General features: G+C 36.6%; 1 pseudogene; it reads left to right on the forward strand.

Moving 5' to 3' along the window:
- Window positions 1–675: 675 nt before the first annotated feature.
- LOC121157801 lies at window positions 676–19430 on the forward strand (annotated as a pseudogene).
- Window positions 19431–27646: the final 8216 nt, after the last annotated feature.

Raw genomic sequence — 27646 nt, forward strand, 5'->3', positions numbered from 1 at the left:
AGGCTACCTAACCTCTCCTGGGAATTGAAATTTATCCAGAGAGACTTATTTCATTCCTTACACACAAATCATTGATCCTCGGATCCGTTGCACTAGGAAATGTTACATCCCAAAGCTCTTTTAATATTACCAGTAAGCAAACAAACAGGCATCTTTCCCATGATTTTGGAGAAAACTGAACAAATAATACGAAAGTCAAGTACAGAAAGTGAAATAGACTATCCTAATCGTATATTTTTTTTTAAAAAAAAGGTCATTCTAATACTATGCGGTTAGATTATGTGTTCCAAGAGAGTCTTAACAATGATGATTGTGTTCTTCAATAATTCATGAATTGATTTTCTACAATTAACATTTTACTAAATTAAATACTGCTCATAAAGAAACTGACTTCCTGTCAACAAGGAAATTCCTCTCTCCCTCAGATTTTGTAGCTTTGTAACAAGAAGTTATGATTCTGCAACTCCAGACCTTCAAGGATAAAGGACCCTTTGGGAAACCTGAGGGTTAGCCACATTATTGGTGCTAAGGCAAGGTGGGGACATGAACATACATCACTGAAAGTTTCCTTGTATTTTTACAGATACAACTGGCCAATGCTAAGTCCTAAGGATATAATCTCTTTTTCTCAATTTTCATGTGTATTATGTACATTATGTATAAACTACAAACGCGATGAATATAGTTAGCAAAATTGTCGAAGATGCTCCAAGTATAAGACACAGAGCCAAGAATCCTTTCACCAACCCAACATTGAAGGATTTGAAGGTAGTCAAGGTGTCAGTTTAATGGGGAGATTTTCTGTGTTTTTTTCTTTTTCTAGTACACAATGCTCTTTATCAAAAGTTCCACATAACTGACGGAATCTTACAGAATATGATACCTTATTATTTTCTATAATTTAAAATAAGTTTAAACTGACAAATGAAATTTGGATATATCTATGGCTTACCACAGCAGTTTGATGCATCTAGGAAGCACCCAACCAGTTAAAAAATATCTCCCTCAAACATTTATCATTGCTTTTTTCTAATTTTGTTTCATCTTGAAAAATATTCAGTGTGTTATTATTTAAAACCATAAACACCTAAGCTTATCCTTCTTTAAAAATATTTTATTGTTCATTAAAGATATGTTGGCTTGGTGCCATCACATGAACAGGCATAAAGATGTGCAGTCTTAACATAATTCTGAGTTTTTAACCTAGATAAAATATTTGATAATCATTTAAATTAAGTGAAAGACTATCTTCATTGCATGTTCCAATAAAAAATATACAATTCTTCTCAATTTAATTTGACGATGGCTTTTGGTAAAATTTTCAAGCTGCATAAATATCAGGAAATCTTGAATACATTTTCTTATAAGCTGATTACATAATCAATGATACTGATCATGTTCTAGGATACACTGCCATTGGCTTTGAATTACCTTCAAATTCCCCAAACATAAATTAACATACTTTTTTTTAAAAAAGATTTACTTTTTAATTTTCATTGGAAAGTCAGATATACAGAGAGGAGGAGAGACAGAGGGGGAAAAAATCTTTCTGTTGAATCCAAACTGCTTCAACTAGGGCCTTGTACAACCAATACAGATGTCTTTCCGACAACTAACAAAGAAATGAAGGAATATGTATGAGCTTTTACTGAAAAGTAAGTGCAGAGATATTAGCAGAAGTTCTTCTGAAGAAGTGATGTTAAGCCTCACGTGTCAAACTGTAACTGAATACTAAGTATTAGGCTCTGTCCAGACTGTTGACAACATATCCTCTCAAGAATAATGTCTGTGCTGGGTGTTATCATCGCCGGAATCCCAGACAGAGTCTGCCATGCTCAGACAGGCTACGTTCATGCCTGCAATTTGCAAACACCTTTCTACCCTTGCAATTTAATCCTTGTGGGCTCTGTTACAAAAGAGTTGTCACCATGACACTTTAGTAGTGAAGAAACTGCTGATTTAAATGAATTAATTTTTAAACATGGCATGATTTGTTTTTAAACTCATTTTACACATATAAAATGAACAAATTTCATATATTTTACAATAAAGTTTTAGGAGCATAGTGAATTTCCTCCCCCTCCCCCCTCCTGCTACCCACCATATTTCCCCGACCCTCAAAGGCCTATTTGCATAGAATACAAAAAGTACCACAAATGAAACTGCCATCTTATGACGTGATTATTGTTTTTATCCCATGTCTGTATTCCTGTGGGATGGTGGTCTTTCTACTTTGTACTTATGAACAATATGGCTAGTGCTGCATTAAGCCTGTGATTAAAAATAAACTGAAACTATGCTACTGAAAAATTAAAGGAAAAAAAAAGAAGGAAGGAAGGAGGGATTGAAGTAAAAAGGAACGTTGAATGGTTGTCTTCCTAGAACTGTATCTGCTTCACATATGAAATCTGTTCTCTTCATATAAATCAAAAGTATAAAAAAAAATAAAGGACCATCTGTGCATCATCATAGAGACAGAGTAAAGTTTACAGAAATTTATACGAGAGACTCAGATGTAGCACTCGCTCTCTCTGCTCCTAAGAGATGGAGCTCATTCGGAGGAAAGGGGCCTGGGAATAATGTTGCAAATACTGTTTGGTAGAATTTGGTTTATGTTGAATCTTGCAGAAGTTGCCATGGAAAAAAAAGGTCCTGTAAGTTACAACTTGCCTATCCTTGTTAAAAGGTGATTTATGTGGGCAAAGCGGCACATAGGAAGGGGCTTCCATCAGTTTGTGAAAAATAGAATCAAAAGATACATTTATTTAGGTGTAAAGAATTTTTGAAATCCATCCATGCATAGATTTTTCATGACGTTCATTTCCATGAGCGTCTTTCAAGAGCCTCTTAAACCCAACACCTTGAGCCATTTGCCTTCTCTGGCTCCATGTAATTGTAGTAGAACTAAGAATAGTTAAACCATGGTAACCAAGTTTTCATTTTTACCTCTTTAAGATCATTATATAATCACTAAAGTAGCTAATGCATTTTATGCAGTTAGCATGATGACATGCTGGCCTGTATAAAATTAACATATTTTAAAATGCTAAGCTTTAAATGCTCAGTTCTTCACCAGGTCCCCAAAACCTGTGTTTGTCATTCCTTGGAAAGAGACGAAATCTATGTCTCAGTCCTGGACTGACACAGCGCAAACGACAGGAGACTCAAACTAGCCAGACAAGCTGATCACTCATCCACTGTAACATCATTACACTCCCCAAGCTCACCCTGTTTTTCATTTCTCTCCATGTATCAGTAAAAATGCAGCAATGACAAGGTAATAGAAGGAAGATTAGCTTTAATGTACTCCCTTTCATGTTAGCAGTTAGAGCAAATATGAACTAATTTATACTCTTAGCTATTTTTCTTTTCTGTGTTTATTGTAACAAATATGAAAATTGCTGGTGTAAGTGCAATCGATCAATTGAGATAAATGTAAGCTGAGTTCAATGAGTCTTTAACAAGTTTTGTAAGGCAACCTTTCTGGGTAAAAATTGCTAGCAATTTCTGTGTCAACATACAGACTGTAAAATCCTGGAACTACATATTCTGGTTGACAACATAGATTTTTTTTTTTTATTAAACAAGTAAACCAAATAGCAACAAATCAAAACAGTGAACAATTGACTGATAGAGACTAAAGAAATAGCAGAACCTGCATTTAATCTTAGAGATGCGTTTTATGTAATCAACGATGCAGTTAATCAATATTTTTGAGATGGTTTAGACAATGATTATTTCGTGCAGACAGTTCTGAATAACTTGAAGTGAAATATGCCTATCAATTATTTCCTAATGGAAGGGAATTTTATTTCTGTAGAATTATAGCATTTAGTATGACATTTGTACATAATCAGAACAATTGATGAAAACTTTATCATATTTAAGGATACACTTACTACATCAATATTGAATGCCCTGAACCAGTTTTCAAAGCACATATAAATATAAATGGGCCAAGGCTGCCCATAACAAAAATTATATGTGCGTGTATATTATGTTATACATATTTTCACAAAACTTCCCACATAAGATCAAATATGTTGAAATATAATTTTGCTGGAAATTTATATTTCTGTTTAAATCACAAACATTAGCAGGCTTTTATGAGGTCCCTAATACTAAGTTTCACCGTGATATAATGAGGACAAAAGAAACAACCAGTTTAGCAAAATTGAGTTTTCAAGAATCTTGTATTTTATACAAGCTAGTTTACTTTGTGATGTGTTTACACAGGAAAAAATGAGACAATGGTTTATAGCACTTTCCAAGACTTAATAACACACATTTATATTCTTGAAAGATGTACTATCTTTCAAAATTCACTAAGGAATTAAGAAAAGTTATGTTAGAACAAAGCATGTAAATTGAGGTGTTCATTTGATATGAAAAATCATTCTATAAAGAAAAATTTCACCGGAAAAATTCTAGTAAATAGTTATTTGTATCTTATATTGGTTTAGAAAAAATGTAGAGGAATAGTTGGAAATCTACACTGTAGAACCTTTACTTATTTTTTTCTGACTTAATGGTATATTTGAATCTGTCATTAAAAATATATGCCTTTAGGGCCCGGCACAGTAGCCTAGTGGCTAAAGTCCTTGCCTTGCACTCACTGGGATCCCATATGGTTGCCAGTCCTAACCCCAGCAACCCTGCTTCCCATCTAGCTCCCTGCTTGTAGCCTGGGAAAGCAGTCGAGAACAACTCAAGGCCTTGGGACCCTGCACCATGAGGGAGACCCAGAGGAAGCTCCAGGTTCCTGGCTTTGGATTGGCTTAGCTCCAGCCGTTGCAACTGCTTGGGGAATGAATCAATGGATGGAAGACCTTTCTCTATCTCTCCTCCTCTCTGTATATCTGACTTTCTAATAGAAATAAATAAATCTTTAAAAAATATGTGGCTTTATATTATGTTTATGAATCATTGGAAATCAGGCCCTAACGTGTAATCCAAACATTTATGCCACCTACAAATGCACACAGTGCAAAAGCATCTAGAAACACTTCAATCAAAAATAGCTCTTGCTTAAATTCCTATACCTTGTTCAAATACCCAAAAATGGATATAGTCTTTACAGCTCCTTTATGTAAAGACTGTTAGAACTCAAAAATTGATACATCCAGAAGGAAGCAGAAGACACACATTAATGCGTCAACTTTCTTGAACCTACCTGAGACCTGCTTTTGCTACCACAAAATCTTGAGAGACAGGCAAAGCCATAAAGAGAAAACTGAATGTTATTCCCTTGGAGCAGAAGCTACTTACATCATACACTGCTAGGCACATTCACATGATATTTGGATAAACTCCTACAGGTTGGGAATGGTGAAAGGTTGAAAATGAGAAATCCCTGAAAGTCACCATGCTTAGTGGTCGGGGACACAGCTATGGACTTAATGTCAAGGAGCCAAGCAGCTTCTCACTGTGAAGCTCTCTGGATAATAACCTCAGTCAGGACTCTCACAAGATGAGGGGGGAGTCATCCTGGGACATATACATCCAAAGTCTTGGGATGAAATATTTCCAGAGCCTGACCTCAACTGGCAAAAAGCCATTCCTCTATTTTCTTCTTCCTTGCCTTGCCTTCTGGCCTTCTGTCCCAACAACAATGAAAGGACCGTAGCCAACTACAAGGAAATAGGTTGGGAAAGCTGTAGTCGAGGAAGGGATTACAGATTGGGTGGGAAAGGTCTATTCTTGAACATATGAAGTTCATAGTCTCAATGAAACACTGATACTGAGCTGGAGTATTTCCCTTCCTACAACTTGGCTACTATGCCTTCATGGTTCTAGAATAAGAGGAGTGCATTACAATGGAAAAAGCTAGGAGGCACAGACTTTTCTCTCAGAATTGGTTTTGGAGGTCCAGAATTAGAACAGGCAAAGACAAAAATCTTAGAGGAACATAAAGATTCTGGCAACTAAAAGTATCAGAAACATTGAACTCTGCCCATCTTATAGACACATAAATAACAAATGTTCACATAAAAAGTTTGATTCAGCCCCTATTGCCCAATTCTTTGTTTATTTTAAGATTTATTTTTTTTTTTTTTCAAAAGTCAGCTATAGAGAGGAGGACAGACAGACAAGATCTTTTGTCTGCAGATTGACTGCCCCAAGTGGCTGCAATGGAACTGTGCCAAGGGTTCCAAGGCTTTGGGCCATCCTTGACTGCTTTCCCAAGCCATCAGCGGGGAGCTCAATGGGAAGTGGGGCTGCGGGGACACAAACTGGCACCCATATGAGATCCTGGCCTATGCAAGATGAGGACTTTTGCTGCTAGGCAACCATACCAGGCCCGACAAATACAACTCATTTTCCACAAAAATGTTATCAAGTACGAAGAAAAGAAAACAGAAAAGCTTTACATAGGAAAGGAAGACAAGTATTTGTTTTGCATATTACATGATACAATAAAGTTGAATAACTCAGTGTAAAAAGGTCACAAAAATAGAATCAATATACAAACCCCCTTTGATTTCCTGTACATCAGCAGTGATGGTATCAAATTTTATATTCAGATATTGTTAAAATATTAAAGTAGCTCCAAAAAATGAAATTTTGAGAATTCTAATAGAACATTTATAAGAATTATATGTGGAAAATTATAAAATAGTTACAAAAATAATGAATAATAAATCAAACTTACACAGAATAGAAGATTCAATATTGTTGAATTGTCAGTCTCTAATCTAAAGATTCAAAGCAATCTTGTTTAAAATTTCAGCATCCAATTGAAGGAAATTGACAAACTGATCATAAAGTTTATATAGAGAAGCAAAAAGCAAACGAGATAACACAATGCTAAGGAATAATAAAAATGGAGATTTATGTTACTTGTCTTCAAAACTAATATGAAGCTGCAGTACTCAAGACAGAATGGTTTTGGCAAAACAACGGAAGCATAGATTAATGAAGTAGACTAGAAAGTCTATAAATTATTACATATAAACATGTCATCTGTTTTTCTCAAGGGCACAAAGAAAATGCAACAAAGGAAACACAAACCTCAAGAAATGGTGCTGATATGGGGAGGGATTGGAGGAGTCCCAGAGCCTATGAAACTGTGTCACATAATGCAGCATAATTAACAATAATAATAATAATAATAATAATAATAATAATAATAAAAGAAATGGTGCTGGTATGGCCAGCGTTGTAGCACAGTGAATTTAAATGCCACTTCTGAAAAAGGCACATTGGAGTTCTGGTTCAACTTGCAGCTACTTAATTTCCAATCTACCTTCCTATTAATGCACCTGGGACGACACCTGCAGAGGCCACAAGGGCGTAGGCTCCTGCCATTCATGTGGGAGACATGTGACTGTTGCAGGCATTTGAGGAGTGTCCCAGTAAAAAGATTTCTTTCTTTTTCTGTCTCACCACCATTCTCTGTTGGTTGGCCTCTCAATAAGTAAATAAATAAATATAAATGAGTCTAGAATAATTACATTTGAAAAATGCAGAAAATGAATATGAAGCCCTCATGTTCTGCACAAAAATAAGTTAAAAATTATCAATAAAATGGTACATTGAAAACTATAAAATTTCTAGAAGAAAGTATGTAATCTTAGGCTTATTATTGCACTTAAAGATATAATACCAAGAGCACAACAAATACAAGAAAAAAATAAGTTGATCTTCACTAAAAGTGAAACTTCTGTCTATAAAAGATTAGGAGAAGAAGAAGACAAGGCAGAGAATGAGAGAGAAATCTCATAAAATGCATGACTGATAAAGATCTTACACCTACAAAATACAAAACTCAACCGTAAGAAAACCTACCAGTTAAGCAATATGCAAAAGATACCAGCACATACTAAATAAAGTACAGATGGCAATGGTATATGAACAGACTCCAAACATATGTTGTTGTCAGAAAAAGAAAATTGTAATGACAGTGAGATCTATAGCATGCCTATTAGAATGACAAACACTCAATTCAAATGACAATATCAAATGCTAGTGAAAATGCAATGCAACAGGATTTTACAGAACTAGCAGAGGTCAAGCAACACAGTTTGATATTTTCTTGTAAGTCTATTTAGATCATAAAAGGTAAGCATCATGCCCCTATGCATTTACTCAACTGGCTTCAAAGTTTATGCCAGCACTAAACAACATGTAAATATTTATAGATTATTAATACTGATAATTTAAAAAATTGAGAGCAGCCAAGATGCCCTTTAATATGTGAATAGTTTAGCAATATGTTGTGTGTATGCACAATAGAATATCTGTCAATGATAAAGCAACAGGATGAATGAAACCACGTAGAAAGATGGTTATATCACAAATGCACATTAAGAAGTTAAACTGTTACATAATATATGATCGTATTTCAATGACATTCCAGCGGAAACAAAAGTATAGAGATGGTTAACAGAGAGAGTACAGACCTGGGTTCAGGGATAGAAGGATAATACTAAAAGCAGAGAATAATATTGAAGCGAATGAAACTATTCTGTGTAATATGGTAAAACTGAATACACAGCATCTGGGGCTTAATGATTTTATAACAGAAAAATGTGCATGAATTCTTAGGAGAAACATTCAAAGTTGGTGTGTTGCTGCGTTCCAGTATTTAATGTTGCTGTCTTCAGGATCATGAGAAGGTAGCCAGACATTGAATCACTTTATATGGAGTGTCTAACTCAGGGTGGTAGACAGCAAATTACTAAGGTACCTCCTGTGGCTTACATATTTTGAACTAAAAATAAACCCTGTCTAATTCATTGGCTGAGATGTATAGGGTTGGTTGTTACAGCAGCATAATCTCACCTATCATGATTGATACATTTGTTATTACCTTTACTTCTTAAAAAAAAGGGAGAATAAATTCATGGTGTATTTTTCTACAGTATCAAATACTGAATACATACAATTTAACATGAAATAATGTAATATGCTCTTTTCCTTTAAAAATTCATTTTACCAGATTGGAGGGCATATAACAATCATCTGTCAACAAGTTGTCACTTTGATCATGTAAAAAAAGAAGCTATTTTATGAAATCCTTTCATTTAAAATGTTTAATTATTAATTTTATCCAGAATCCTTTCTGATATGCTCATCTAAGACACCACTCAAAAATTTAAAAAATTATACGGATCAAAAATAGAGATTATGAAAATTTGACAGCAGAAAGCACCTAACTTTTAAGATTAACAAAGTTCAAAAAGTTGACAGGTATATTTGAAAAAGGCACTACTTTTTCCATACATACGAATTCCTGGAAATAATTTACATTGCTATTCATATACCTGACAAACCAATATAAATAGCAAATGAGTAAAATAGGACCAGAGGAGTTTGAAATTATTTACGGTCCCTTCATTGTCAGGGGAGTTCACATAAGAAGCCTTGATCAATGAAATGTGAGCAAAGTTACTATATTTTTCTGATGAGGCATTATAAAGCCGAGGCCAAATTTCTTAGTTTCTTTCCTCAGTTCTGCCATCAGAGAGACTCATGGCCCACGTAGAGGAGGGGAAAGATGGCAGCTTCTCTGACTGCACTGCACACTCTCCTGTGATTTCCTTAGAATCTACCGGCACCTCCGGGAATTATCCCTTTGTGAAACATCCCTTGAATTATAATACTTTAAACATGCCAGCTGTTTCTAGCTGGGAGCCTGACTGATATAATTAGACCCAAACCCAAAATATTACATAAAAAAGAATCCCTCGGAACAACTGATCTGTTATAAGCATAATACTTTTTTTTTTTTTTACTAGGGAGTGGTAGCCATCAAAATCAAGAACATGGGAATGTTGTCCACTAGTTCTAAATATGAATAAGTAACGAGGACTAAACCTAAATTTCCACTGTAAACAAACAGAAACTTGTGTGTAATGTTTGAAACAAATGTCTTTATATTTTGGGCCATAGGTAGCATAGGCCATGAATTAAATGCCACAATTTCCCCTAATCTCTTTTCTGGGTGTTATATTTAGACTGTAGTCATGAGAAAGGGAACACAAATGGAGTTGAACAGTCTCAGGTTGTTCCACAAATGAAGACCAGAGTTCAGGCATGGAAGGCTTCTGCACAACAGAGTTCTGGAAATGAAGAACTGTCAGTTTAAGTCATTAGTGAACAAATTTGGCAGTTAATGCATAAAGTAAAACTCTATGGGACTTGGTAAAAAAAAACAAAGTATGTAATTTATGAAACAAAACATTCCAAAAGTCAATGAAAGGCAAGAAAGTGTTCAAAATCTAATTGGTCAGAGTCTAATTGTGAACAACCAAACCACTGGTGCATAGTCCAAAGAAAATAAAACCTACAAATATGATTTAGCGCCTCTGGACTGAAGTTCCTTTCAGGTATGTATTACAAAACACTTCAACAATGATCAATGCCATACATATATGCAGAGCAGTTAGATTGAAAATGTACAGCCCAAACAGACACGTAAGATTCATAAGGTCCAAATCCAATCAAAATACTTCATCAGGAGGTCAGTATTGTAGTGTGGTGGGTTGTTGCCACTTGCAGTACCAGTATCCCATATTGGTAGACAGTGGCATCTTGGCTCTCCTCTTATATTCCAGTTCCCTGCTAATCTGTTGGTGAAAGCAGCAGAGGACAGTCTGTATTTTAGCCCTTGTACCCATATGGGAGATTGAGAAGAAACTCCTGCTTCATGGCTTCAGTCTGCCCCAGGGGACATTTGGATAATGAATCAGCAAGACAGAAGCCCTCTAGTTCCCTCCCTCTTGTATATCTAGCTCTCTCTCTCACTCTCTCTCTCTCGCTCTCTCTAACTCTGCCTTTCTATTAAATAAAATAAATCCTTAGGAAACACCTCATACAGGCCAAGAAGCAGAAAAAAAACGTGGAAAAATTCACTCAACACAAAATGGCACAAAAATGATGACAGATACAGATATTAAAGCAACTGCTGTAACACTGAGCAGATATTTAATTAAAAACATGAAGGTAGAGACATGTGCTGTGGCACACGAGCCAACTTGCTGGCTACAATGCCAATAGCATCCCATACTGGAGTGCCAGGCTACATTATGCCTGTAGTAACTCTATCAAGCTCCCTGTTAATACATATGGAAAAGCAGCAGTGGATGGCCCAAGTTACCAACAAGGAAGTCCCAGTTGAAGTTCTTGGACCAGTCACAATGCTGAGGCGATGTGGGGATTGGCCCAGTGGATGGAAGATTCTCTTGTTATCTATTTATCACAAACAAACAAATGTTCTTAAAGCAAAAATATACAGTTTTAAAAACCATTGAGATAGTAAGGAATAAATTGATCACATTTTAAAATGATTCCTGTAGCTTAAAATATGTCTGAAATTAAGAAATCACTGGATGGAAAAATACATTTTTTAGACTTTACAGAATAAAAATAGCAATGATCTTGACAGCATAGCAAAATAATCAGGCCAAAATGAAATAAGAAAAAAGCTAAAGATCAGAAATAATTAACAGAGTCCCCAGGACCTGCGGGGTATATTAAAACAGTTTAAAATATAAACAGAGTTGGCTCCTAGAAAAATCAAACAGACAAGGGAAGAAATTTTTTTCTAATAGTTTCTTAAAAAAAACTCAAAATCTAATAAAAATGAAAAAGAAGAGATAAGGACTTGTAAAACTGAATTTCAAAATTGCCTTTAAAAACTTATTCTCATTTGTTAGCTCTAGGTCATTTCCATTCTGTTTTGAATCTGCATAAGTTAGTTTCCTTATTGGGAGTTAAAATGTTATCTAGTTTACTCTTTGAGAAATAATAGAAATGAAAGTGAGCTGGCATTTGGTCAGTGTTCATTCTCTCTCTCTCTCTGGCTCTCTCTCTCTCTTTTTTCCCCTTCTCTCCCTTTCTAACTTCCTCCTTTCCTCCTTCCTTCTCTCCCAACTGTCTCCCCTCTAGTTCTTCTAAGGAGATATATGGCTATGCAAGGATGAAGTAAGACAGAAGAAAACTTCATTAGTGGCTGACTATCCTCAAAGTTCTATGAAAAATACTAGTAATTTAGGTTGGAACAACAGGACAAATCTTTTTAAAGTCTGACTTGAAGTTCTATGTAAACCAGAGTAGAAGGGACTGAAAGGTTTATATTTTTCTCACATTTAACCCCCAAATAACAGATAAGATTGACCATGAATATAAGTAGTTGCGAATGAATGATCAAAAGACATAAAAAAAATGTGGCTGTCTGCCATATATATATATTTATATATTTATATATATGTTTATATATATATATATATATATAAAATATCATCCCAGACCATGATTCATGGCCCCTTCTTTAAGCACCTGTCTGAAAGTAAAAAAAAAAAAAAAAAATCTCTACTCCCAAATAAAGGGAAGACTCCCAATGCAACTGTTAAATAGATCTTAAAAATGACTTGCTGGATTTTTTCCAATGGTCCATACTGACAGTGTCACAGTTCACTTAAAAAGCACAATGATGGACTTGTGACAGTTGCTGAAGGACTATAATATAGTAATAATATGTGGGAAAACAACATAAAGAGCATGTAGTTGAAACCATTTCTCCTTCATCTCTAATTCTAAGTGGTTGTTCTCATGTGATGTTCCTTGTTAATATGGCTGAGGGATTGTTAAGGAATGGCTTGTTAAGGAATCTTGTTAAGGAATGGTTCTTTCTCGTTTTAACTTGTAGTTTTTTTGGTTTCAAGTGAAATTATGTCTGCTGCAAATTTTACCTTTTTGCACTTCCTACTCATTTGTGTCTTTTTCAATATGTTCTTGTGATCATTAAGATTATTCATAAGAGACATTTTGATTGATTGTAAGCACCTGATGTTGTAAGTTTTTTTAAAAAAAATTAAATTAAGATGTATTTACTTTTATTGGAAAGGCAGATATACAGAGAGGAGGAGAGACAGTGAGGAAGATGTTCCATCCAATGATTCATTCCCTAAGTGGCTGCAATGGCCAGAGCTGAGCCAATCCAAAGCCAGGAGTCAGGAAATGTTTCCTGGTCTCCAACGTAGGTGCAGGGTCCCAAGGCTTTGGGCCATCCTGGACTTCTTTCCCAGGCCACAAGCAGGGAGCTGGTTGGGAAGTAGGGTTTTGGGAATTAGAACAGGTGCCCATATGGGCTCCCAGTGAGTGCAAGGCAAGGACTTTAGCCTCTAGGCTGCCACACTGGGTTCTGTAAAAGTCCCTTTTAACACTGTTTTTGTTACATCTTAGGGGCATTGAAAATCTTGTTTTTATTGTCATTTCTTTTTTTTCAAAAAAGAATTTTTTTTAATTTTATTATTTTTTTTTTGTATCACAGGAGTCATGCAGTAACATCATTTTCTACAAGAAGGATTTTGATTTTCATTTCATCCCTTCAGTGATGCATTGGTCATTCTGTAGTGTGTTGTTCAACTTTATGTTGATACAAATTTTCTGTTTTTCTCCCTCTTGTGAATTGTGCTTTCTGGCTCTGCATTTAAGGGGATGTATAATAGAAGTGTAGCAGAGACTGAAATCTCCAGATGTGGAGACAGCGCAGTATGCATCTCTACATCTAGATCAAAGATGGATTCCCAGTGAAACCACTGAACAAATCCTGACATAAGGACACTGGACTCATTGACACTGGCCATGCCTACAGTGTTGGAAAACACTTTAATACTGAAATGTGGACTTATGACTGTTCATAAAGGACTACCGTTTGTAATACTAGAGGAGAAATCAGTAGGCAAACAGAGGACTTGGGAGAGGGACAGGAAATCCCAGCACCTATGGAACTGTATCATAAAATAATTAAAAATAGAAAAAAAATTTGAGGGAAACAGTGAAGGGGTGGGGAAGGGAGGATGGAAGGGGATAGCCCTGTGCCTATGGAACTGTATCATGAAAATTTTTTAAAAAAAGAATTGGTGGAAATTCATCCAGAGTTAGCAACAACTTTAACAATTCTCTCCTCGGTCTCACAAGAGGACATGCAGACAGAAAGACAGCTTATTCCTATTGGCCCAAGTTCCTCCCTCATGGAAAATGCTCTCTGTAGTTTCCTGAATAAAGTGAGAGCTTGAATGTGCAAACAAGCAATGCCAACAGAACTCCAACTCAAAATCACTACAGCAAAAGTTCCAAATTAGTAATGGCATTTACACTCACCTATAGTTGGACAAAATCATGTAGCAGAAATGTTACTAATAGAATATTAAAATTGGCATGTAACATATTAAATACTTGCATCCAGAAAACACTGACCCTATAGTACTCTGCAGAGTATCATCAGCCGTGTACTGGAGGGACAGCATGCCTTCCACCTGCTGCCCAGTAGCATCAGAGTACTGCCACAAACTGCTAGTTTAGAAAAAGTTCAGATTTTTCTTGACTATATATTGCTTTCCCAGAAATGTAAAGTGAAAAAAAGTCCTAAGCTGAATTGTCATAATTTTGGAACTCTCTGTACTTAAATCTGTTATTATTTATTTGTAATAAGATGTCTGAAAATAAAATCAGAAAAAAATCCCAGTTGTAATTGCATCAAAGGAATTAGTATATTTATAATTACATTGCTAAAAGAAATTACAAAACGTGTTGCAAAATACTGTTTAAAAAATCCAAATAATCTGAAAAAAATTTTTTTCCAGGGTCCAGTGTGATGACTTAGTGGCTAAATCCTTGCCTTACAGGCACAGCTTGTGTCCAAGCTATTCCACTTCCTATCCAGCTCTCTGCCTATGGCTTGGGAAAGCAGTAGAGTACAGCCCAAAGCCTTGGGATTCTGCACCCATGGGGGAGACCCTGAGGAAGCCCCTGGCTCATGGCTTCAGATCAGCTCAGCTCTGGTCACTATGGCCACTGCAGTCACTTAGGGAGTGACCCAGGGGCTGAAAGGACTTTTCCTCTGTCCTTCTCTCTGTAAATTTGCCATTCTAACAAGAATAAACAAAACCTCCTCATAATTAACTCAGAGTGCCTAGAAAAGATTATTTATGTTCTCATCTTCCCAATTTAATAACTACTTGAAAGGCAGTGGCACAGAAAAAACTTTAACATGCTGGTGTAAAACTCACATACCCTAAATGGGCAAGCATGCAGCTGGGAACTGTGAGAACAATCGAGGTCTCCCACACCAGGACCAGGAAGCTACCTACTGGAGTTATTGCCACTTGCTCACTGGGTCTTCCTTAAAAGGAAGTAAGAGTTCGGAGCTTGAAACAGGACTTGAACCCAGGTTCTGTGATATGGGGCATGCACATATCTTAACTCAAGCTGCTAAAACTTCACTCTGCAATGTTCCTGATTTTAACATGGAACACCAGAGAGGAGACCAGCTGAACTTCCCATATCCTTCACAGAGAATGCCTCTCTCTTCCACATGATCAACTCCAGTTTCTCCATGCCAACAATTTTCTGTTGAAGAACACCTGAAGCTTCCCTGCTTTACACTAGACAGTGTTTCCACAGATGGTTTGCCATTGGTTCTCAGCCAAACCCAAGTGATGGCAACCAATTCCGTAGATTTCATAACACCTTGAATATAGAATCCTGGTTTTAATTTAAGTCATTTTCATTTCCTTCCACAAAAGACACTAAAATAATGGAGTTGTTCTTTTCCCTCCTTGCACAATATAGAAAGACAAATTGCTGCAAAAGCATCCTTTTTCCTAAAACAAAGTATTAACTTAAAGATCAGTACCTTGAAAATCCTATAGTTTTCCACTAATCTTGAATCATAATATATAACCGTTAGTGCTTGAATTGTAGTAGACTCTGCATACCCTGTGAGTCAACAGCAAGGGTTCCAGGGGTGCCCCGCCATGGGAGATCTGGACTGTGTTCTTTGCAGCAGGCTTTGGCCCTGGCCCAGCACCAGCCCAGTCCTCGCTGATGATGGCACCAGGTAGTGAGTCAGCACACAACATCAATCATTTTCTCTCTCTTTCTTCCTCTTTCCCCACTTTCACCTCCCCTTTTCCCCTTCCACTTCCTCTCTCCCTTTCAAATGTTTAACTTCAGAAAACATACTGTAGCATAGTTGAAAAGAATTATTTACATTATATTGAAAAGACACAGAGAAAAGAAACCCTCAAGTAACAATGCTGAGTAGAACAGACCCTAGGATTTAACCCCATGGCTTCACGCGTTTGAGACAGTTATTCTGAAAGGCAGCCAAGACAAAAAGAAAGTGGGTCACTGATGAACCTACCACATCGAAGCAACCTGCACTATGTGTGGAATCATCGTACTAGAGAACAGCCTCTTGGGAGAAGAGAAAACTTCTCTTCCAGATCTCTCCTGGATTCTGCATCTCACTGGGCCAAGTTTATCCCCGTAGAAAGTAAGAACCCAAAACTTCCAGGTTCCAAGACTTTGACCCTTCCAGAGCATGAAGTAGCACGCAAACTAAGTCTAACAGAAAAATTCCATGAAATTCACATGCAATCTTTATACTTTTATATTCCTACTGATTTTCTATTTCTAAAAGAGTAAGATGTGTAAACAAGGTTTGTCATTTGTAAAAATAGTACACAAATGGCAATAAAACTTTTGTAACCTCCATCCCAAATTACTCCTTTTACAGACTTTAATCATCTCTTAGTTTATTTAACAAATCCCATTCATTTGCTCAGCATCTACTTATTTTAAGAGTCTATTCTATAAGCTAGATATGCAGTATGGAATAAAACAGACAAAAATTTCAGTTATGCTAAAGCTTGGACTATTCATATAAAAAGTAAACAGTGCCAGCAGGGACAAACATTACGAAGAACATAAGACATGTTAGTGGGAGGAAAGGACAAAGTAAATCATAACCTTTGCCTTAATAAAAAATAGGCAGCTAAACTTAAACTGGGAGGATGAGATTAATAGTTTTTCAAGAAGGGAAATTCATGAACATGAAGGTCCAACAACATGGGGCAAGGAGGGGTGGCGGGGAGGGTGATGGGGGTTGGAAAACCTTACTTTCTTGGTGAAAAAAAAAATCCCTTTTCCCGACTCTCTATTTCCCACTGCTGATTGAGTTACGGAGTTAACGTTCGTATGGAAAATGGCATCTGAGGATACAACACTAAGACTGCCACTGGGAGGTGAGGCAGGCAGGTAGCAATTCCTCTTTATTTTCTCTAAAAGAAGAGCTATGAAGCAAATGCAGGAGAATCTCAAAAACATATTCATGACTCCTAGATGGTAAATTATATAAGGATAAACTTTTATCAGCCATGAGGTGTGGCTAATTTTTACCTTAAGGGTTTTAGTGAATAAAAATTGGTACTTTTACCAACAAAGAGGAAAATTTCATCCTTAGTCATATAAAGACTTTTCTGACACAAAATTGTCCTTGTACCTAAAGGTAAAACTTTGAAGCACAAATCTTTTTCAATATTTAAGCCAAAGGCCAAACCAACTGCATTTCTTTTAACATAAATTTTAAATTCAAAAGATACATGAAAATCAAACATATACAGATAAATGCACTCAAGTTATTTTTATTGCCCTCCAGAGGATTTTGTCTTGTTGTGCAAGGTGTTTATCCATTCTCAAACAACACCTAGAAGGGAAAGGAGGTAGAGCCAGAGCAGAAGGGAAGCTGTCTTAACTCAGTTCTCAGTAACGCTACAGATGCCTACATAAATTGATGATGGCTAATGAGGCTCTGCACATCAAACTGACGTTTTGCCACTATGGCAACACCAGGCCCTGGCAAATGTAAGTAAATTTGGTGTGTCAGTCCTTGATGAAATCAGTATGTTTTTGAAATGTAATTCACAGGGCACTGCTTATGTTTCATGGAAAAATCAAGCTTAAAAATAAGCTTATTTTGATACAAAAAAAATTGAATTTAAATTCATGCATATGAGGGACTCTTGAAGCAAATCAAAAGAAATGCATATCATGAAAAAGCTTTTGCACTAAACCTCTTTTAATTCCACTTTCTATGAACCTTTTAAAGCATCTTTGTACATCAAAAACCTTCAAAAATTAGTGTTAACATAGTAATTCCACATTTACTGCCTTAACTTCTGAGGTAAAACGGTTTCATCAAAATGTGTTTCTCACTATGCTAGCAATAAAATATAATGAAATCTAATACAATATAGAGGAAAAGCCAGAACTTTGAAAAAAGCAGATATTTAAATGTATTATGGTAGAGGACAAAGCTGAATAGGATTAATATTTCAGAAATAAAATTGTTATTGACATGAGAAAACACAATATAGTACTAAGAAAGAAAACAGGAGATTATATGTTGTTTAGGAGATTGTTACATATTCTTCAAGTTTCATTATTTTCTTTCCCACAGTAAGATTGGCATAGGTAAATGATATTACATCAACTGAAACATTTACTATCTTCTCTTGCATCTAAATATGTCCATGAGGGTTGTGGTTCAAAGATAAAATGAAAACAACTGAAATATCCCAGAAATTAATCCCCAAACATATCACCATGCACAAAAATCAACTCAAAATGGATCAAGACATAGATATTAGAACTTAGACTATGAAACTACTAAAAGAAAATGGAGAAAAACTTTAGGATATTCAGAATATGCAAGGATTTTGTGGATAAAGCCCCACAAAGCAGTAAAAACCAAACTAAAGATGCTGCTCAGCAAAGGAAACAACAGCAAAGAGATAACTAAACAGTGCAATATCTCCAAAACAGAAATTTGATGACAGATGCATAAGTAAAATGTATAAGGAACTCAAAATTATCAACAGTTAAAAATCCAATTGTTAAAAGGGGAAATAGATGTAAATAGCTAAATATTTCATTATCAAACTTTAAGAGACAGTTACACACTCAACTAAGAATCTCAATGTTCAATAGCTACATATCATGGATCAACTTAAAATACTGTGAGAAAATAATGCTGTCCTTTCCCAGGAGGCTGCCAAAGATGGCAGAGGGGCAAGTCCTGGCCATTTCCTGGGCTGCCTGGCGGCCATCGTGGCCAATCAGGTGCTGCTGGACCACAACTCGGTGGCCATGTGCTGACAGGGCATCAACATTTCTGACAATTTCTATAGAAATAAGTCGAAGTAGCTGGCCTTTCTGTTCAAGTGGATCAACATCAACCCCTCTAGGAGGCCCCACCACTTTTGGGCTCACAGCTGCATCTTTTTTCTGATGGTGCGTGGCTTGCTCCCAGACAAGACCAAGTGGGGCCAGGCTACTCTGGAGCACCTCAAGATGTCTGATGGCATCCTGCAGCCCTACTACAAGAAAATGGTGGTGCCTGTAGCCCTCAAAGTCGTGCGCCTGAAGCCCATGAGGTAGTTTGCCTACTTGAGACGCCAGGCTCATGAGGTTGCCTCAAAGGACCAGGCCATGACAGCCACGCTGAGAAGGAGAAAGGCACCACGCATTACTGCAAGAAGCAGCAGCTCTTGAGGCTACAGAAACAGGCTGAAAAGAACGTGGAGAAGAAAATCAACACGTTCATTGAGAGCCTCGAGATCCACTGCCTGCTAGTCTGAACCCAATAGACTTTATTGCTCAAAAGAAGAGAATGTTGCTAACAACTCAGCACTTCACACTTCTGAATGCTGCTTCTTGCAGGAATATTATTTCTGTCTTATTTACCATAACTGTGAAAAGATTTGCTTCCTGGAGAGCTTGGCAGGACAATTTAGATTCTAGCTTTTTTTCTGCCTAATCTCTCAGTAAGGCAGAGGAAGCGAAAATGAGAGACAGAGAGCAATATAAAACTGGAAACGAAAAACCATGCATATTCTACCCCAAGAACTGAGAGACAATAGATGATAGGAAGAAACTGCAATAAAACTAATTTGCAAAATGAGATGAATTTTCAGGCTAAACCCCTACACCACAACTCCAGCCACATTCCACCATACTTGTAAAGCCAGCTGTGCAATGAAAAGTAGGTTCAATGCTTCAGGGCAGGATTTTAAACAAGAAGAAATTCTGGTTTGAAGAGAACATGATAACTTTAGTATGAAATACTGCAAATAAGAGATCTATGAAGGAAACAAAGAAATTTCCCTAAAAATAGCCAGAAATACTGCCTGGAGTTGCAGACAGCACTGTATTATAATCCACAATTGAAATCGTAGAAGACAAAGGCAATCTTGTTTGTTTGTTTAGTTGTATTTGAAAGGCAGACTTTACAGAGAGGAGAGACCGGGGGAGACAGAGGTCTTTCCTCTGTCAGTTCACTCCCCAAACAGCCACAAGAGCCAGAGCTGAGCGGATCCAAAGTCAGGAGCTTCTCAGTCTCCCACACAGATGCAGGGTGCCAAGGCTGGATCAGAAGTACAGCATCTGGGACACAAACCAGCACCCATATGTTTCGGAGTCTAGCTCCAGCTGAGTTCAGAACTCAAGAAAGGTGCGTGGATGAGGTGCAAAGAGGAATGAAACAGACCACTACAATTCCAGGATCATAATGGACGATGCGAGAGAGCTGTCCCCTTTATTTATACAGAAGCAGTCACAAGCTCTGGAATTTGCATGGTCAAGTGGGTGTATCCAAGAATAATTCTGCCATTTGTTTCACCTAAAAACAACAGAAGTTCCTACTACAATTTTTATTCTACAACTCAATCTTGTATCACAAAGAAAAGAGAACCTAAAGATCAAGGGAAGATTGAAACCCTAAATGATTAGCATAAGGTCAATGGGGACAGTCAAGACAGTATGAATAATAAAAGGTCCTTTTGCAAGACGTTATTATTGACATTAACCTCCAAGTTCACATTAATAATAAAAAGCCAACTCCACAGCAGCAAACAATGCCTGAGTGGATTACAGTATTCTGCCACAGGGCAGTCAGTCCCGTGTCCATGCAAAGGAAGGTGGAGCTGTATTCAGGTGGCTGTAGAGACATCCTCAGGCCCTGCCATGCAGTGGGAAATTCCTGGCAGCCCTGCCTGCAATGGAACAATACTCTCTACATCTTCGTGTCCCCCACATCCGCGACACGGACCCCACCCAGCACATATGGAGTATAAGTGCACGAGGCAGAGGATAAGCTTCCTATGCCAACATGTGGCAGCATATGACCCCCAATGATGACAATCGTAAGGGGGAGAAGAGGCGTGGTTATTGTCACATGGTGGAGGAAGCTGCCACCTACCATGCTGGCATCACATAAGGAAGCCAGTTTGAGTCCTGGCTGCTCCACTGTCCACCTAGCTCCCTGCTAACATCCTAGGAAAAGCAGAGGAAGATGGCCCAAATGCTTGGGACCTTGCTACTCATATGGGTGACCTGGAAGAAGCTCCTCGGTCTGGGCTTAGACCTGGCTCAGCCTCTGCTGTTATGATCTGGGGAACAGGTCAGCAGAAGGAAGTTCTTTCGCTCTCTATCTTTTGCTCTCTCTGTAGGACTTACATTCAAGTAAATAAGTAAATCTTAAAGAAAAAAAAGACAACAGAGATAAAACTTAAAAGACAGGACAGTAAAATACAAAATCTTTTCCTAGCATTTTTGCTTTTTTTTTTTTTAGCACTATTTTCTATCAGTATGGCAACATTATTCTTTTGTAATTTTACTCTTGTCTAAAGAGTACCTTTAAAGCTTAAAATACCTTTAAAAATCAGCCTATGATTCATTAAAATATTAAAATATTGTCCATGATGTTCGGGACACCAGATGGTCTTCATTAAAAAGCACTTCCAGGTTAAACCATTAAATTAATTCAGTGATCCACTTTAGTTGGGTAAAGTCTAACACAGGCTAGATGAATTCAAACATTTTCCTCACCAGGCAGTAGAGGAAAAACACATGCAGTTAAAAATGTGCCTGAGGACTCTGTGTCATAGCATTTATGAACACAGAAGCTCTGAGGTCAGAGGTCTGGATTGGAATTCTGCCACTCTCACAGCTTTTGGACTTGATAAGCTATTTCTCCCGCTTTGAAATACATGTTTCTTTCTTTCCATCATTCAGTGAGCATTAAATGATATCCAATGTCATGAAAATAAAGCAATTGGAAGAGTTAAAGTGGGATGGCAGGTGTCAAGCTCTGTCTGTCTCCCTTTATCAGCATTCATGCTGGGGAGTGTGAGTTCACTGGGCTCCATGTGAACAGACTGCAGCCATGGTATAATTATTGTTAAAACACATAAACTCTGCTTAGACAGCACTAAGTGGTTCATAGCACTGATGGACTTTATTAAAAATTTTTCTTAAATGTTTCCCATTACTTTGTATAAACACGGTAGCCCAGAAGACAGCTTAAACATAGTCCATAAAAATGTAAAACTGTTTTTCAAGAATATATAGGTAAACATAATGATAAAAGCAAATCTATTACTAGTTGATAGCATTATTTTCCCCCCTTCTATTAGAAATGTAAAACTAAATGTTACTGGATAATTTAATTTAAACATATAAATTCTGAAATTTTGAGATGGCCCAACACAATATTGTAACTTTTGAGAGATTTCTAGCTTTTATAAAGAAACACATATGACCAATATGGAAACACTTGTTAAAGAAAGGAAAATCTATTAGGCAGTAGGGCTCTGATGCTAACAATTCAAACTTAATGAAACATTTAGAATATGCTGTTACTAATATTGTTCACTTAAATATGCTCTTACTGATATTGTTTCATTAGGTACACAATTTCTGGCTCAGTGTTTTCATGCCTAAGTGACCTCTAAATTGGTCTGCTGCAAATCACTGCTAATAGACTCACAACAGCCTGCACCACTCAACCGTGTACAGAAATTGCACAAGAACTGAAAAGAAGCCCAAATGAATCTTCAAAACCAAAAGTACGTTCTTTATCATGAGATATTCCTCTTTTCCTCTTTCTCTTTTGCTTTCCACTTTTGTCTCTTCTTATTTCATTTCTCTGCCTTACCCAAACTTTTCTTTGTTTCCTTCCCTCTCAGCAACACTGAATAACTCTATTCCAAGCACGCATCAACTGAGAATATGATTAAACAGGGTCCCAGAGTGGATTTTTTTTTTTTTTTGCTGCTCTTGAACAAAACAGCAGCTCATAGGTACACAAGAAATGGATTCTTCTGATTTCTGTTTTTCATGCAATGATCACTTCTATAAACATTGGCCAATATCATCACAGCAGTACTTGAAATGTGAAAGGGGGCATGCATTACAGAGTTAGATATCATGGTTCAAATTCTAGATTTCATTGCTACATAGCCTGGGATAAATCATGTATCTTTGTTGTATGTATCTTGATAGAACAATACCACACACTGGGTAGCTTACTAATAGCAAGAATGTCTTCATCTGAGAAACCCAAAATCAAGGTGCAGACAGATTTGGCACCCAGTGGTAGCCCATTTTCGGGTTTCCGAAAAGCACCTCCTGCTCATGATATCAGAGTTGAAGGAGCTAGCTAGCATTCTGAATCTGTTTCCAAAGACACCAACTAACCCACAAGGGAGTCCATGTGATCTAATCAATGTCCACAGACCCCCATATTCCCTAGTGATCTTCCTTCTTAAGGTTAGAATTTCAACATATGAATTTCAGAAGTGACATAGGCATTCAGACCTTAGCATGGGACAATTGTTTTCCCATAGTTTAAGTTAACCACTTGTTCAATAAAAAATTACATCACTCAATGGGTCGGTATTTTAGCAATCATGGCCATACAGAGAAACTTCGTCCCATTGGAAGAAGTAGATCATAAAGAACTATAGAAAAAAAAGTCAGCTAATGACAAATGCAATAAAGGCAATCTATAGTAAGTGCTTAGCCATGTGGTTAGAATGTAGTAAGTTCTCGGTAACTATTCCATCACTCAAAGCAATTTATACATGAGCTCAGCTGCTGGGAAGGCCAGATTCATCAGAAATGAACATACTCCTTTCTGCTCTTAACCCTGAGCTGACAGTAAGGAAGCAATAAGTACCTACAAGCAATGGAGAGTCAGCCAACTGCCTGTTCTTAGGGGCAACACAATGCTCCATGTAACCATGTGCCTTGAGCTCCTGAAAGGTGAAAATAAAGATCATTTTGTTCTGTCCATAAAATAGTGTGTTGAGTGCCCAAGAAAAAGAAAGTTGTTATTTTACAGTGACAAGGTCCCTAATAAAAATAATATATAAGAATCTATTGATTTTTTTGAAGTCCATTTTATGTTTTCCTTGAAGTTTTATGTTTACCATGCCCAAGTAAAAGCAGATTTATTTTGGATGCCAACAAGATCCATCAAGGAGTGATTTCAGGGTTTCCTTTAAAAATAAGTGCATGGCAACGTGATGGCCTGTGTGTTCACATTATTGCAAACCAGCTGTGGGAAAAGGGAGCAAAGCTCAGTGAGGCCTGGGGAAGTCTCTCCTATAAATAGGTGAGTAAAAGAGCAGCTCAAAGACATGAGAGGGAACAGCAGGGAATAGCGAAACAGGAAAACACCCAATTAAAAGCCAGAGGCTCCTGTTCTATAGGCCACTTGGCATTTATATCTACGTAATTAAGCAACAAAGAAATGTGAGACTTGATATTTGGGAGGTTGCCCTGCCTGTCCTTTTACCGGCCACCTCCAGCAACTTCAGAGAACTGACACCATTAAATGGGGAGCCTGCATCTCCCCTGATGTGCACTTACATTTAATTTGTCATGGGGCCATCATCCCTTAAAACAGCAGTGTTTGCTCTGTTTTATGTGGGAATGGCCATGACATAGAGTTACTACATGAAGGGAGTCCAATTCATTTCTCCAACTTATATGCCTTTTAGAGCTCTTGGCTTACTGTAATAAGCCTAATGGACCATTTACAACACAATAATACCCATCCATTTGGAGTGCATATATTAAGTTTATCAAACCATTTGTATTGTATAATTTTCATCCTCCAGAGTCAAGTACAGCTTGTCATTACAGATTATAAATTACTATGGGGATAAAGTGTGCGTGTGTGCATGTGTGCTTGTGTATAAAACACAATACATATGCGTGTCTGTGTATGTGTTTAAGTACTTATCCTAAATTGCCTTGGGACAGAAACAGGAAAGCATTGTAATGATTTGTTATAGGCTGGAATGATTTATAAACCACAATTATGAGTTTAACACATACTATAGTAGTCAAAGCTTATTTACTAAGGCTAAAAGGACCATGGGACACGGCTGCTTATGGGTTTTAGGATGTCAAATAACACAGCTGCCCCGGGTTTCATTTCATAAAGCCTCTGGGCACAGTGTCCTTTTGCTACTGCCATATTTGCTTGGACTGTCCCCTAGAAAACCCAATCCTCCCTGATGTAGCAAATACTATAGTTGTAATACAAGAAATTAGAGTACCAAAGGGTTAAAGAGAGAATTAAAAATGAAAGGTATCTATCATATGTGAGGATGATTATCACTGAAGGATGTGTCTGGAATAAAGTGTCTGGGAGTTCATGGTTAAAGTCAGAGAAGCACAATTCTCTACTATGTGTAGCAGACAGACTGCATGGGGTGGATAACAACTGGACACTTTGCAGAGCTAAGATGGATGGATGGGTGGAAGGAAAAAAGAAAGGATACATGGACACATATTATTTTATTATTCCCAATGTTTTATGAAACTTTGATGCTGTTGTCATCAGATCTCAACATGCTCCAGTTTGTATGCTCCACTGTGTGTGATCTTGTATTAGTGGGCATGAAGAAAAAGAAAGTTGTTGAGTTTTCTTGTGTGCCTATGTGTATCTCTTTGCTTGTTTTTCTTCCAAGATAAGTTGGCATGTTTGAAATATCACAGATTGTCACTACATAGGCAATGGAACCAATTCATTTCTGCCACTTTCTCATTCTTCCCCAAAGGCTACAGTGAACTTGCTTCTTTTTTTAAGGTTTTAAGTTCAAAACATACTAACAATGTTTCTCTATTTCATTAATTCTTCTCATTATCTGAACTATACATTCCTGATACATCAGGTCACACAACATATTCTGAATATTTTATGTTATTAACAATATGCACAAACATTAACTGGGATCGGGATTTGAGTAATAGATCTGTAGTTTATTTTTTTCTCAATCTTATTTTAACTTCATATATAAAATAAAAACTAGAGCAATATCTCAGGATTGTAAGTGTAAAATAAAATTATATGCATCAAGAATAAATTTGATATAATAATTTAACAGGGGACACAGTTTAGAAATTTAGGAATGCTTATGGGATACCTTGAAAATTCTGTTTATGCAATAGTTCAGAATTTCAACTCCGGACATTTACTAAACACAGTTTTGATTTTGCCATATCTGTAAGCTACCTTTGTTATAATTTACATAATGTTATCCTTGTCATGGAATTAAATTTTAAAGCAATTTAATGATTCAACACAATCCCCAAAAAAGAACAATAACATTTTTCACACTAATAGAACAATTAATAAAATTCATACATACACAAAAAGACTTTGATCAGTTAAAGCAGTTTTGATCAATAAATACAAAACCATTCACATCACAACAGAAAATTTCAAGAGATTCCACAGGGAAGTTTTAGCAAAATTAAGTGGTACTTGGTATATATTAAAAAAGGCATGTAGATAAATGGAACAGAATAAAAACCCCAGAAATCAATCCATGTATCTACAATCAACATATCATGGTAGATGGACCAAAAACATTGACTAAAGAAAAAAAGTCTCCTTAGAAAACAGATTTTCACATGCAAAAGTTTGAAATAAGACCCCATCCTACATCCTATGTAAAAATCAATTCAAAACAGATTAAGTTTCTAAATACAACACCTGAAAAAAATCATCTAACTACAAGAGAAAAATACTCCAAGACATTGGTTCAAGCAATGACTTTTAGTTTAAGACCTCAAGAAACAATAAAAGCTAAAATCAACAAATGCAATTAGATCAAATTAAGAAGCTTGTGAGGACCAAAGGAAACAATCAACAAAGTGAAGAGACAAATGATAAAAAGGGAAAATATTTCAAACTATGCCTCTTATAAAACATAAATATCTACAAGATATAAAGTGGTCAAGAAATTCTCAACAAACTCTTCAAAAACTACCATAAGAAATGGGCAAAGAATATAAATAACTATTTCTCAAAATAAGAAATACAAATAGCTTAGGCTCAGAAGCCATCAGGGAATGAAAATCCAAACCACAATCAGGTATCAATCACCTCATTCCATTTAGAAGGGCTATTATTCAAGAGTCAAAAAATAGCAAATGCAAACAACAATATGGAGAAAAGGAAACATCAATATACCATTAGCTAGAATGCTAATTAGTACCATCATTATGGAAAGCAGTATGAAGATTCTGCAAAAAATATAAATGGACCTATCATGTGAACTAGCCATTCCATTTCTGGGAAGATATCCAAAGGAAATGAATAAGCATATGAAAGAGATACCTACACCCCCAAGTTTATTGCAAACCAATTCAGAATAGCGAAGAGATGGAATCAACCTCATACACATGATAGAATAGTACTCAGCTGCAATAAAACAAATAAAATCCTGATATTTGCATTAGATGAATGCAACTGGAGATCATTATTCTAAGGAAAATCAGTGAGGCGCAGAAAGACAAATGCTACATATGAAAATTAATAAAGAGAATAAGATAAATAAAAGCTGTTTTTTCTACATTAACTTTTCTAGGGTTTTCTGTCAAAACTGAAAATTAAAATGAAATTATTTGCTGATGGAACCAATTGTGTGAAAATAATTGCCCAACTATTCTGGTACATAGCAATAGGGAGTAAACAGTATAGTTATTTACAAATTAG

The sequence above is a fragment of the Ochotona curzoniae genome, unplaced genomic scaffold (assembly GCF_017591425.1).
Source record: "Ochotona curzoniae isolate NIBS_2020 unplaced genomic scaffold, NIBS_Ocur_1.0 contig_3622, whole genome shotgun sequence".
Lineage (NCBI taxonomy): Eukaryota > Metazoa > Chordata > Mammalia > Lagomorpha > Ochotonidae > Ochotona > Ochotona curzoniae.